Genomic DNA, 13142 nt, shown 5'->3' on the forward strand with positions numbered 1-13142 from the left:
GATGGCCATAGAACATGGCTCCCGGAGAAGGTGGCCCTGGAGCAAGGTAGTTCTTCAAGGTTCTTGGAAACTCTGAATTTCCCCTGCTCTCTGCCTCCAAAATAAAAGTTCCTCAATTTCAGCTGTCTCAAGTATCATGTTTAAGCGCTGGGTTAGGATGGAGACTTGCTTCCTGCACGTATTGCATGGAGCACTGGGTGTGGTGCAAAAACAATGAATAATGTTACGCTGAAAAGAAATTAAAAAAAAAAAAAAAGAATGCCCTTCTGCCTGCATCTGACCCTTTGCCACAGCGATTTAGGATGTCTTTCCGCCTGTTCTACTTCTTACTCTGTCCTCACTCCTAAATTACAGGATATTTCTCCTCCTGTCAAGCTCTCTTTGTCCACATTCACTGGGATCGGCTATACACTGTAGATTGTAGAACTGGAGGTACTACTAGTGCTGTTACTAGTACAACCACCGGCTTACACTGCTTTAGTGCTTCTATGTGCCAGCCTGTTTATAGCCTCATCTTCATTTCACAGAGACGGGCCTGTCTCAGGTCCTCTGCCACACTCAGGCACTGGCTGGAGCGAGCTGTGGGAATCGTGACTTGGTGTGAACATGGTGCTGTGACCGGGAGGAGAAAGGAGTAGCTGAGAGCACTGAACTACAGAGTTTGTGCTGCTCAGGTTAGCACCTGCCTTCAATGGGATCCCTGACACCAAGCAGCAGATCTCAGGTGAGGAGGAGAAGCTGTCATCAAGTGGAACTGACGGAGAAAAGGATTGCTTGGAATTTTAAGACTCAAAGCTCTGGGGCACCTGGGGGTCTCAGTCGGTTAAGCATCTACCTTCAGCTCAGGTCATGATCCTAGGGTCCCAGGATTGAGCCCCACATTAGACTCCCTGCTCAGTGGGTAGTCTGCTTCTCCCTCTAAACCCCTCACCCCACACTCTTGCTCTCTTTCACTCTCTCTCTCAAATAAATAAATAAAATCTTGAGGGGGGAAAAAAAAGACTCACTGCTCTGGAGTGAGGGTGTGCGAAGAGATGGGAACCAATTCCCTCTCACATTACATGACAAGCACAAAAAGAACAGGAGCTATCTAGCTGAGTGTCCAAAGAGCCTAGCACCATACCCAGAACATTAGTGGGTGCTCAGTCGTAGGTTCTAGGTTCATTACTTACCAATTAATGCTTAGATACAAAAGGAAGTGAGAAGCAGGTGGTAGAGTAAAAGTGTGAGGGGAAGAAAATAAAGTCATGAATAGGACATATATAGGCTTTAGGTAGTACTGGAAACAAAATGAGGTATGCCCACCAAGACCTATTTTAGTATATGTGCTGCCGAAGCGAGCACGCCCACCAAGACCTATATGTGGGGGTATGAGTGACCTTGAAGAATTTAACCAAAAAAACCAGATCCATAATGGACCACAGAAGACACATGTAAAGAGTTACTTTAAAAATATATAATGGTCCTGGGGTGCCTGGACAGCTCAGTGGGTTAAAGCCTCTGCCTTCAGCTCAGGTCATGATCCCGTGGTCCTGGGATGGAGCCCCATGTCGGGCTCTCTGCTCAGCAGGGAGCCTCCTCCACCCCGCCTTCTGCCTGCCTCTCTGCCTACTGTGATCTCTGTCTAAAAAATTAAAATCTTAAAATATATATATACAAAATGTCCCAGGCCAGGGTTGACAAACATTTATTGACAATATTAACACTTTGTGTTTGTTTTTTATAACCTTAGCATGACCTTTTGGAATCTAAGGATAAGGCAGATAAGAGATCATCTCACATGCAAAATATTAGGGTATTATATTGCTGCTGGACACCATGAAAATAGTATATGGTCCAAAGTGCCCATTTTTAACACACATTAGTTGCATAAAATCCCTTTCCCATTATATCATTTCAACCCTGTCCTGTCACCATGACATCCATGGGACAAAGCCTGACACTGCAAGCTTCACACCTCATTCAGAGTCTCTTGGCGAAGTTCTTCCCTATTTCTTGTAATCTCTGGGCATCTGAAAATCTTCTGCTCCACATCTTGGCACGTAAAAATTCCCTCCAGGTCCATCATCATCAAATCAAAAGAATACCGTAAGGCTGAGGCATGAATGAGAGAAAGATGAGGGGGTGAGTGTTCTAAAACAAAGAAATACAGGTTGCCATTAGGTCCAATCTTTAAGAGATAATGCAAATATATACTTACATTTTTAAAATGGAATAATAAACTATAAAATTTATATGTGATTTTGTATAAGTGAAGAGGAGATAGACAAGAAAAGCAAGGTATATGCTTTTTTAAAAATATGCTTTGGGGATCCTGGGTGGCTCAGTGGATTAAGCTTCTGCCTTCAGCTCAGGTCATGATCTCAGGGTCCTGGGATCAAGCCCCTCAGGCTCCCTGCTCTTCTCCCTTTGCCTGCCACTCTCCCTGCTTGTGCTCTCTCACGCCTCTCAGTCAAATAAATAAATAAAACCTTTCTTAAAGAAAAATAAACATAAGCTTTGTTTTATAATTTTGACTGTGGAATCATATAACATTTTACAAATTATAAAATAACTAATTCTTAAACAAGCCCTAAAAATACAAAGACACATTAAGTGTTTATCCATCTGGCAAAATAATCACCCAAGAAGGAATGATTCCAAAGTGACTTTAAAATATTGTAATTTTACTGAATATCCCTGGTGGGATCTACCCTAAGGGCAAAAGATCTGCAAAAATTTCTTCACTATTTTCACTGATCATATTCTGGTGATAGTACTGATATTGTTTTTCTCAAATTTTTATGTTTACAAAGTATAAAAAAGGCAAATGTGCACTTAGGTCATATTCCAGCTCTATCATCCTTGGTGTCATTGAGAACTGAGACGGCCAACATGAGGGGGTAAAAGTACAAATGTAAGATAGAAGAGGTTCAGTTAAAACTGTTTAATCCTGAATTTGAATTAAAAGTGTCATTATGAAACCATGAGGCATTATCTCTTTTTGAAAACAGAGAAAAAGAATTATTTCCTAATTCTGTCTAGAAACAATAACCAGTCTAGTAGCAATGGGTATCCTTGGCACTCAGATTGCAAAACACCATGTCCCATTAAAAAAGAACCAAGGATTATACTCAAAGGGTCTGTCCAACAAGAAGATCTAATAATTTTAAATATCTATGCCCCTAACGTGGGAGCAGCCAACTATATAAACCAATTAATAACAAAATCAAAGAAACACATCAATAATAATACAATAATAGTAGGGGACTTTAACACTCCCCTCACTGAAATGGACAGATCATCCAAGCAAAAGATCAACAAGGAAATAAAGGCCTTAAATGACACACTGGACCGGATGGACATCACAGATATATTGAGAACATTTCATTCCAAAGCAACAGAATACACATTCTTCTCTAGTGCACATGGAACATTCTCCAGAATAGATCACATCCTGGGTCACAAGTCAGGTCTCAACCGGTATCAAAAGTTTGGGCTCATTCCCTGCATATTTTCAGACCACAATGCTCTGAAGCTAGAACTCAATCACAAGACGAAATTTGGAAAGAACCCAAATACATGGAGACTAAACAGCATCCTTCGAAAGAAGGAATGGGTCAACCAGGAAATTAAAGAATTGAAAAAATTCATGGAAACAAATGATAATGAAAACACAACGGTTCAAAATCTGTGGGACACAGCAAAGGCAATCCTGAGAGGAAAATATATAGCGGTACAAGCCTTTCTCAAGAAACAACCTAACCCTACACCTAAAGGAGCTGGAGAGAGAACAAGAAAGAAACCCTAAACCCAGCAGGAGAAGAGAAATCATAAAGGTCAGAGCAGAAATCAATGAAACAGAAACCAAAAAACAATAGAACAAATCAACGAAACTAGGAGCTGGTTCTTTGAAAGAATTAATAAGATTGATAAACCCCTGGCCATACTTATCAAAAAGAAAAGAGAAAGGACCCAAATCAATAAAATCATGAATGAAAGAGGAGAGATCACAACTAACACTAAAGAAATACAGACAATTATAAGAACATACTATGAGCAACTCTACGCCAACAAATTTGACAATCTGGAAGAAATAGATGCATTCCTAGAGACATATAAACTACCACAACTGAGCCAGGAAGAAATAGAAAACATGAACAGACCCATAACCAATAAGGAGATTGAAACAGTCATCAAAAATCTCCAAACAAACAAAAGCCCAGGGCCAGACGGCTTCCCAGGGGAATTCTACCAAACATTTAAAGAAGAATTAATTCCTATTCTCCTGAAACCGTTCCAAAAAATAGAAATGGAAGGAAAACTTCCAAACTCATTTTATGAGGCCAGCATCACCTTGATCCCAAAACCAGACAAGGATCCCATCAAAAAAGACAACTACAGACCAATATCCTTGATGAACACAGATGCAAAAATTCTCACCAAAATACTAGCCAATAGGATTCAACAGTACATTAAAAGGATTATTCACCATGACCAAGTGGGATTTATTCCTGGGCTGTAAGGTTGGGTCAACATCTGCAAATCAATCAATGTGATACAACACATTAATAAAAGAAAGAACAAGAACCATATGATACTCTCAATAGATGCTGAAAAAGCATTTGACAAAGTACAAAAAAAAAAAAAAACTCTTCAAAGTGTAGGGATAGAGGGCACATACCTCAATATTATCAAAGCCATCTACGAAAAACCCACTGCAGATATCATTCTCAATGGAGAAAAACTGAGAGCTTTTCCACTAAGGTCAGGAACACGGCAGGGATGTCCATTATCACCACTGCTATTCAACATAGTACTAGAAGTCCTAGCCTCTGCAATCAGACAACAAAAGGAAATTAAAGGCATCCAAATTGGCAAAGAAGAAGTCAAACTATCACTCTTCACAGATGACATGATACTATATGTGGAAAACCCAAAAGACTCCACTCCAAAACTGCTAGAACTTGTACAGGAATTCAGTAAAGTGTCAGGATATAAAATCAATGCACAGAAATCAATTGCATTTCTCTACACCAACAACAAGATAGAAGAAAGAGAAATTAAAGAGTCAATCCCATTTACAATTGCACCCAAAACCATAAGATACCTAGGAATAAACCTAACCAAAGAGGCTAAGAATCTATATACAGAAAACTATAAAGTAAACATGAAAGAAATTGAGGAAGACACAAAGAAATGGAAAAATATTCCATGCTCCTGGATTGGAAGAACAAATATTGTGAAAATGTCTATGCTACCTAAAGCCATCTACACATTTAATGCAACCCCTATCAAAATTCCACCCATTTTTTTCAAAGAAATGGAACAAATATTCCTAAAATTTATATGGAACCAGAAAAGACCTCGAATAGCCAAAGGAATATTGAAAAAGAAAGCCAAAGTTGATGGCATCACAATTCCAGACTTCAAGCTCTATTACAAAGCTGTCATCATCAAGACAGCATGGTACTGGCACAAAAACAGACACATAGATCAATGGAACAGAATAGAGAGCCCAGAAATCGACCCTCAACTCTATGGTCAACTAATCTTCAACAAAGCAGGAAAGAATGTCCAATGGAAAAAAGAAAGCCTCTTCAACAAATGGTGCTGGGAAAATTGGACAGCCACATGCAGAAAAATGAAGTTGGACCGTTTCCTTACACCACACATGAAAATAGACTCAAAATGGATGAAGGACCTCAATGTGAGAAAGGAATCCATCAAAATCCTTGAGGAGAACACAGGCAGCAACCTCTTCGACCTCAGCCACAGCAACATCTTCCTAGGAACATGGCCAAAGGCAAGGGAAGCAAGGGTAAAAATGAACTATTGGGATTTCATCAAGATCAAAAGCTTTTGCACAGCAAAGGAAACAGTTAACAAAACCAAAAGACAACTGACAGAATGGGAGAAGGTATTTGCAAATGACCTATCAGATAAAGGGCTAGTGTCCAAAATCTATAAGGAACTTAGCAAACTCAACACCCAAAGAACAAACAATCCAATCAAGAAATGGGCAGAGGACATGAACAGACATTTCTACAAAAAAGACATCCAGATGGCCAACAGACACATGAAAAAGTGCTCCACATCACTCGGCATCAGGGAAATACAAATCAAAACCACAATGAGATATCACCTCACACCAGTCAGAATGACTAAAATGAACAAGTCAGGAAATGACAGATGCTGGTGAGGATGCGGAGAAAGGGGAACCCTCCTACACTGTTGGTGGGAATGCAAGCTGGTGCAACCTCTCTGGAAAACAGCATGGAGATTCCTCAAAATGTTGAAAATAGAACTACCCTATGACCCAGCAATTGCACTACTGGGTATTTACCCTAAAGATACAAACGTAGTGATCCGAAGGGGCATGTGCACTCGAATGTTTATAGCAGCAATGTCTACAATAGCCAAACTATGGAAAGAACCTAGATGTCCATCAACAGATGAATGGATAAAGAAGAGGTGTTATATATATACAATGGAATACTATGCAGCCATCAAAAGAAATGAAATCTTGCCATTTGCGACGACGTGGATGGAACTAGAGGGTATCATGCTTAGTGAAATAAGTCAATCAGAGAAAGACAACTATCATATGATCTCCCTGATATGAGGAAGTGGAGATGCAACATGGGGGGTTAGGCGGTAGGAGAAGAATAAATGAAACAAGATGGGATTAGGAGGGAGACAAACCATTAGTGACTCTTAATCTCACAAAACAAACTGAGGGTTGCTGTGGGGAGGGGGGTTAGGAAAGGGGGGTAGGGTTATGGACATTGGGGAGGGTATGTGCTATCATGAGTGCTGTGAAGTGTGTAAACCTGGCGATTCACAGACCTGTACCCCTGGGGATAAAAATACATTATATGTTTATAAAAAAATTATAAGTAAATAAATAAAAGAACTACGGCCCCCCATAGAAATGGGTTATTCTAGGTCTGGAGCTGGAAATAAATGAGATAAGCCTAAAACATCTTAGCATATGAACAGCAAAGAAAGTATCAAAGACTCAGAAGTCAATTTAAAGAACATCCTTCTGGGCAAAGACCCTTTTAGTATTATTAATAAGGATTTTAACCATAATGAAATAAAACACATTGAAAATGCTTAAATCCTTAAGTTTGTAATGATAATTTTTAAAACCCTACTTGATTTCTCTTAGAGGCTACTAATGAACCAACTCATTATTTTTTAAAAAATAGTAAATGGAGAAAAAGAAGTAAACATTTATCCTGCCTTTCCTATGCAAACCGCACCACTCGGTAAACAAATAGTAGATAAGAAGAAATTTCTCTTTGTAGAAGTTTCCCAGATAATGAATGAAGAAGAAATGAAGGTAGAATATCACCATTTTTTAACTCCTAATGAATCAACAGATCTAGGCATTGAGCTTCAAAACGCTGCTATCATCACAAAAAAGAAAGACACCCAGACATCATATGCCCCCCTGATGGAAGAACACAACACAATCTCTGAAGCAGACTTCCCAAAATCATGAACTGAAATCTGATTAAACCTCTGGACTCAACTGCCAATTTGCAGACATACAGATGACAGAATAACATGTTAAACTGCACTGTGGAGATGCAATTGACTAAATCCAGACTGAAATCTCCATAAGACAAACCACCTGTTTTCTTGCACAATAACAACAAAATCGGGAGAAGAAAAAAGGAATAACCTATGGAGTAAACAAGGCTTATAAGACATATCAACTAATTATAATACATACACTTTATATGGATTTTAAATAATCACCCTATGAACACAAACACACACACACAGCCCAGAGACTCTCACAGAGGACAGACAGGCATCTTAAACCTTATGAGGAACCTCTCCTCCCCCTCTGTGGGGATAGTGGAGATGAACTGATAACCTCTGAAGGAGTAACAGCAATACAAGCCAGAAGATAGTCCTGAAACCAAACAATTACCAAGCCTACAATCCTATAGTCAGCAAAATTTCCTTCAAGAATGAGTCAAAAAAAAAAAAAAAGAACAAAGTCAAAAGAAAATTCACACCAAAATGGAAATGGTCTAAATGTTTCAGTTAAAAGACAACTATTTTAAAAAAAGATAATTATTGAGTAGTTAAAAAAAATAAAACCCAACTATATGCTGTTTATAAGACTAACACTGAAAATGAAAATACAGAGAAGTTTAATCTAAAATGATGGTAGGGATCCTAGGCTTATCATGGGGATCACTTCATAATATATGAAAATATCAAATCACTATGATATACATCTGAAATTAATAGGATATTGTATGTTGATTATACTGCAATTAAAAATAAAATGATAAAGACACATCTAAACATTAACTGAAAGAAGACAATATATATATTAATATCAGACAAAATATACTTTAAGGCAAAGCATTATTAGATGTAAAAATAATAGATTTGAGGCAGAAAGAAAGTAGGAAGAAATAATCAAGATAAAAGCAAAATCAACAAAATAGAAAAAATCCAAAAGAAAAGAACTTAACCCAAAATTGGTTCTTAGGAAAGACAAAGGAAATCGATAAACATCAGGGGAGACTAAGACAAAAATGAAGAATACACTGATAAATAATAGGAAGAGAAAAAAGAGAATCACTAAATATGATTCAGTCTTCAAATAGGTAAGATTTTATTGCAAACAACTTTGCAATAAATGTGAAGATTTTATGAAATGGGTAAATTCTTAGAAAAAGTATAACTTACCAAAACTGACGCAAGAAAAAACAGTAGATTTAACAATCATTTACCATTAAATAAATTGAATCAAATAAGTATCATCCACGAAAAGCAACAGTAACAACAAAGGAAAAAACCCTGCAGCACCATGTCTCCATGGCAAGATCTGCTAAATATTCAAGGAAGAAATAATTCTAAGCTTAAACAAATTCTGAAGAACAGAAAGAGTTGACAGAAGTCCAACTCATTTTATGAGAGCAATAAAACCATGACAGTAAACAAGGAAGGAAAATTACTGGCCGATTATCACTTATAAACCCAGTGATAATCCCAAAACATATGAAACCCAAAACATATGAAAATTAAATCTAGAAATCTAGAAATATGTAAGAGTAATAAATTATGACCAGTTGGGTTTATACAAGGAACAATGTGTTTAAAATTAGAAATAAATCTATGTGTTTCAACATATTAAAGAAGAAAATCATAATCATCTCAATAGATGGAGAATTTTTCTAATAAAACTCAGTATCAATGTGATTTGTTTTCACTTAGCAAACCAGAAATAGGAAGGAAATCAATTAATCTGGCACTAGCTACAAAAGAAATGCTCAGCAAACTTTTTATTTTTATTTTTTCTTTCATTATTTTTTAAGTAATCTCTACACCCAACACAGGGTTGGAGCTTACAACCCCAAGATTGGAGATTTTCGCACTCTACCAACTGAGCCAGTGAGGTGCCCCAAACTTTTAAAAATCCAGGTCCTTCTGAATTCAAACCCCATTCATTGGCCACATTTTAATGCTTTCTTTTTTTTTTTTAAGATTTTATTTATTTATTTGGCAGAGAGAGATCACAAGTTGGCAGAGAGGCAGGCAGAGAGAGAGAGAGAGAGAGGGAAGCAGGCTCCCTGCCGAGCAGAGAGCCCGACGCGGGACCCGATCCCAGGACCCCGAGACCACGACCCGAGCCGAAGGCAGCGGCCCAACCCACCGAGCCACCCAGCCCAAGAAGTTGAATATGGCTGGAAAGTAGCACATGAGAGAATATTCTTTGAGACAATGGTCGTTAGATAATTAAGGTCAGATCATGAAGGGTCTTAAATGCCATGCTAAAGAGGTTGTTTGTGTGTTTTCCTGAAAACAGTGAGGTGACACTGAAGGTGAAAAGTTGGCATAAGCAGTAGAATGACCAAATAAAGCTTCTTTCAAAGAATCGTTCTGGCTGCAGTATAAATTTAGAAAGGGTCAAACTTAAAGCTGGGAGATGAGTTTTCAAGAGAGAGAACAAGGGGCGCCTGGGTGGCTCAGTGGTTTAAGCCTCTGCATTCGGCTCGGGTCATGATCTCAGGGTCCTGGGATCGAGCCCCGCATCGGGCTCCCTACTCAGTGGGGAGCCTGTTTCTCCCTCTCTCTCTGCCTGCCTCTCTGCCTACTTGTGACCTCTCTCTCTGTCAAATAAATAAGATAGAGAGAGAGAGAACAAGGGGTTGCAAGTTCCAGACCTGTAGGAGCCAGACATGAGTGAAATGGGCCAGTTGTAAGACAACAGGAGAGGTGAGAACTGTAGAAAATGAAAAGCACATGTCACTATAAAACCCACCACAATTCAGCTCCTGTCAATTGTTTTCATGCAAGAATATTGCCCAGAATTGCTAGATCTTCCAGTCAAGAAATTTTTAATGCATTTTTTTCATTTTCAAAATTTTGCAAATCTGGTACAAAAGTCATCAGTTTGCAACTTGTGGCTCAAAATAAGGTAAAGTCAATAGAGAAGAAGAAAGAAAACAAACTCAAAGGATATTATGAAGGAGAATTGTGATAGTGATCAATCAGGTGAGGGCAGAAGGGAGGGGTAAAAATGGATGACTTCCAGATCTCCAGTCTGGTCACTGGTGGATGGTTTGTCTTTCACTATGCCATGTAACACAGGTAGAAGAGGCTTAAGGGACATTCAGATAGCTAATCATTAGAAGGAATATAAGACTGGGAAAACAGAAGCCTTCTTCTATGCCTCAGTTCTTTCCCCACCACCACTCCCATCGCTACATCTTCAGCTCAGCTGCATCAGTGATACCTGGGCAAGTGATGAAACAAGCAAAATCAAAATGACATCTGGAAGTAAGCAGACTAAGTCTAAGAAAAGTTGGGTAGATAAATCCATCAAATGGAACCATCCATGGTGGGCTCACAGTGAGGTTGAAGTGGTATTATCTGATGATGCCGGGATGAGGACAGTCCTGGTGACCTAGGGTTACAACCAAAGTGGCCAATCATTGCAGGCTGAGATTGGGGCAGCTGAGCCTGTTGCGGACCTCAAAGTATTAGGAAAATAAGGTAACAGGGAATCCAGGAAATACTGTCTCCACTTAGAGGAAGCTAGATTTCAAAGATTGAGACTATGACCTCACCCATTATACACCATCCCTGGTTGTGGGAATCTGAAAGCATTAACCTATCTTTATCCCAAATACATACTGGTCACAAGACTTCCTGCATATTCTGCCATTTAGGACAATATGGATGTACCTTGAAGGCATATGGTAAGTAAAATAAGCCAGACAAAGACAAATACTGTATAATCCCACCTACCCATGGAATCTAAAAAAAAAAAAAAAACAAATTCATAGAAACAGCAGATTGGTGATTGCCACAGACAGGAGTAGGGGTGGTGGAAATGGGTGATGGTGGTTAGAGGTAAAAACTTTTCAGTTACATGATGAATACACTCTGGAGAATTACAGGCTGGAAAAAAAAAGTTAAAAAGCTAAATGGGGAAGTGGGAGAGCCAAAGGGGCTTCTTAAAAGGAGGCCTCTTTCACCTGCAACACAGAAGCACTCAGTTGAGTGGCAGGCTGACTTAGTGAGTTGAATTCCAGAGAAGTCTAAACGCTCCAAGTGGTACTGTTACGCTAAGCTCAGGAGCCTGACTGGAAAAACTTGGAACCCTAACATATGGTATTAAGACATCTGGATGGAAGCTCCCAAGAATACTGGCTCTGCAGACTTACACGAACCAAATCATGTTCACCGAAGTGGCCTATCACCCCCTAGCAAGAGCGAGCACCTCCCCCATGCAGAAGACTCTCTTAAAGAGGGCCATTCTTGGGGCACCTGGGTGGCTCAGTGGGTTAAAGCCTGTCTTTGGCTTGGGTCATGATCCCAGGGTCCTGGGATGGAGCCCCACATCAGCTCTCTACTCAGCAGGGAGCCTGCTTCCCTTCCTGTCTCTGCCTACTTGTGATCTCTGTCAAACAAAATCTTTTTTAAAAAAGGGGGGGGGGGCATTCTCACAAAACGTGTCCTTTTCTTCCCACGAAGCTGCCTCCACCTCATTTCTTTTCAGGCCAAATAGCAGAGTTAAATCCCAGCATGACCCAGCTGGTAATGCACTGGGCCTGATAAATGAGTAAAGAAATTGTACCTCAAAGAACTTTAAGAACTAGCTAGCAGGTATTGGTAGAAGGCAGGGGAATACCCCTGGACTTGGTTTTGAAAGTGCCTAATCAAGAGGACCAGAACATGAAATTGGTAAGAAGTCGCTGGCTTGGAAGCATGTTCTCGGTACTCATAATTTAACACCTTGACCAGGAGCCCAGGAAATGGGGGTAAACTAGCTACAGGGGTGCCTTTCAGAAACCTGGAAAAAAATGATGGCGAACACTCAGCAATGTGAAAATGCTGCCGTTGCCCTAGCAAAGGAATCAATACGTGCAAAGAGAATATGCCAGAATGGGTCCGTTATATGAGACCCAGAGGACATTCCCATTCACCAAAGCCATCAGGTAAGAAGGGCTCCAACATCACCAAGTTCAACAAGCCTTCTGCAGGCCAGGACGGAGCATGGTAACAGCCACGAAGATCACAGGGCTACTAAATAGTAGAAGTCAGCTGGGCAGCACTTTAACAAAGGTCCAGGGACAATTACAGGCGCACGTTTTACTGTGCATCGCTTTATTGCACTTCGCAGATGCTGCGTTCTTTTACAAACTGAAGGTTTGTGGAAACCCAGCATCGACCAAATGTACTGGCACCATTTTCCCAAAAGCATTTGCTCACTTTGTGTCTGTGCCACATTCATAAATCTTACACGATTTCATTATTTATGTTATGATAATCTATGATCAGTGATTACCACTTGTTGAAGGCTCACATGATGGTTAGCCCTGTTTAGCGATGAAGTATTTTTTAACTAAGTTATGACTTTTTAAAGACATAACGCTATTACACATTTAGTAGATTACAGTACAGTGTAAATTTTATATGTGCTGGAAAACCAGAAAATTCACCTGACGTGCTTTATCAAGGTATCTGTTTTGACTACAGTGGTCTGGAGCCTATCCTACGTATCTCCAAGGCATGCCTGTAACAGACAACTTGTAGCATAGGTAACTCAGTCCTAAGTGAACTTTTATTTTAACCCTATCTTTAGATTCATCATCAAAATGATCTTGACAGTTTACACCTCT

Source organism: Meles meles, chromosome 7, assembly GCF_922984935.1.
Source record: "Meles meles chromosome 7, mMelMel3.1 paternal haplotype, whole genome shotgun sequence".
Classification (NCBI taxonomy): Eukaryota; Metazoa; Chordata; class Mammalia; order Carnivora; family Mustelidae; genus Meles; species Meles meles.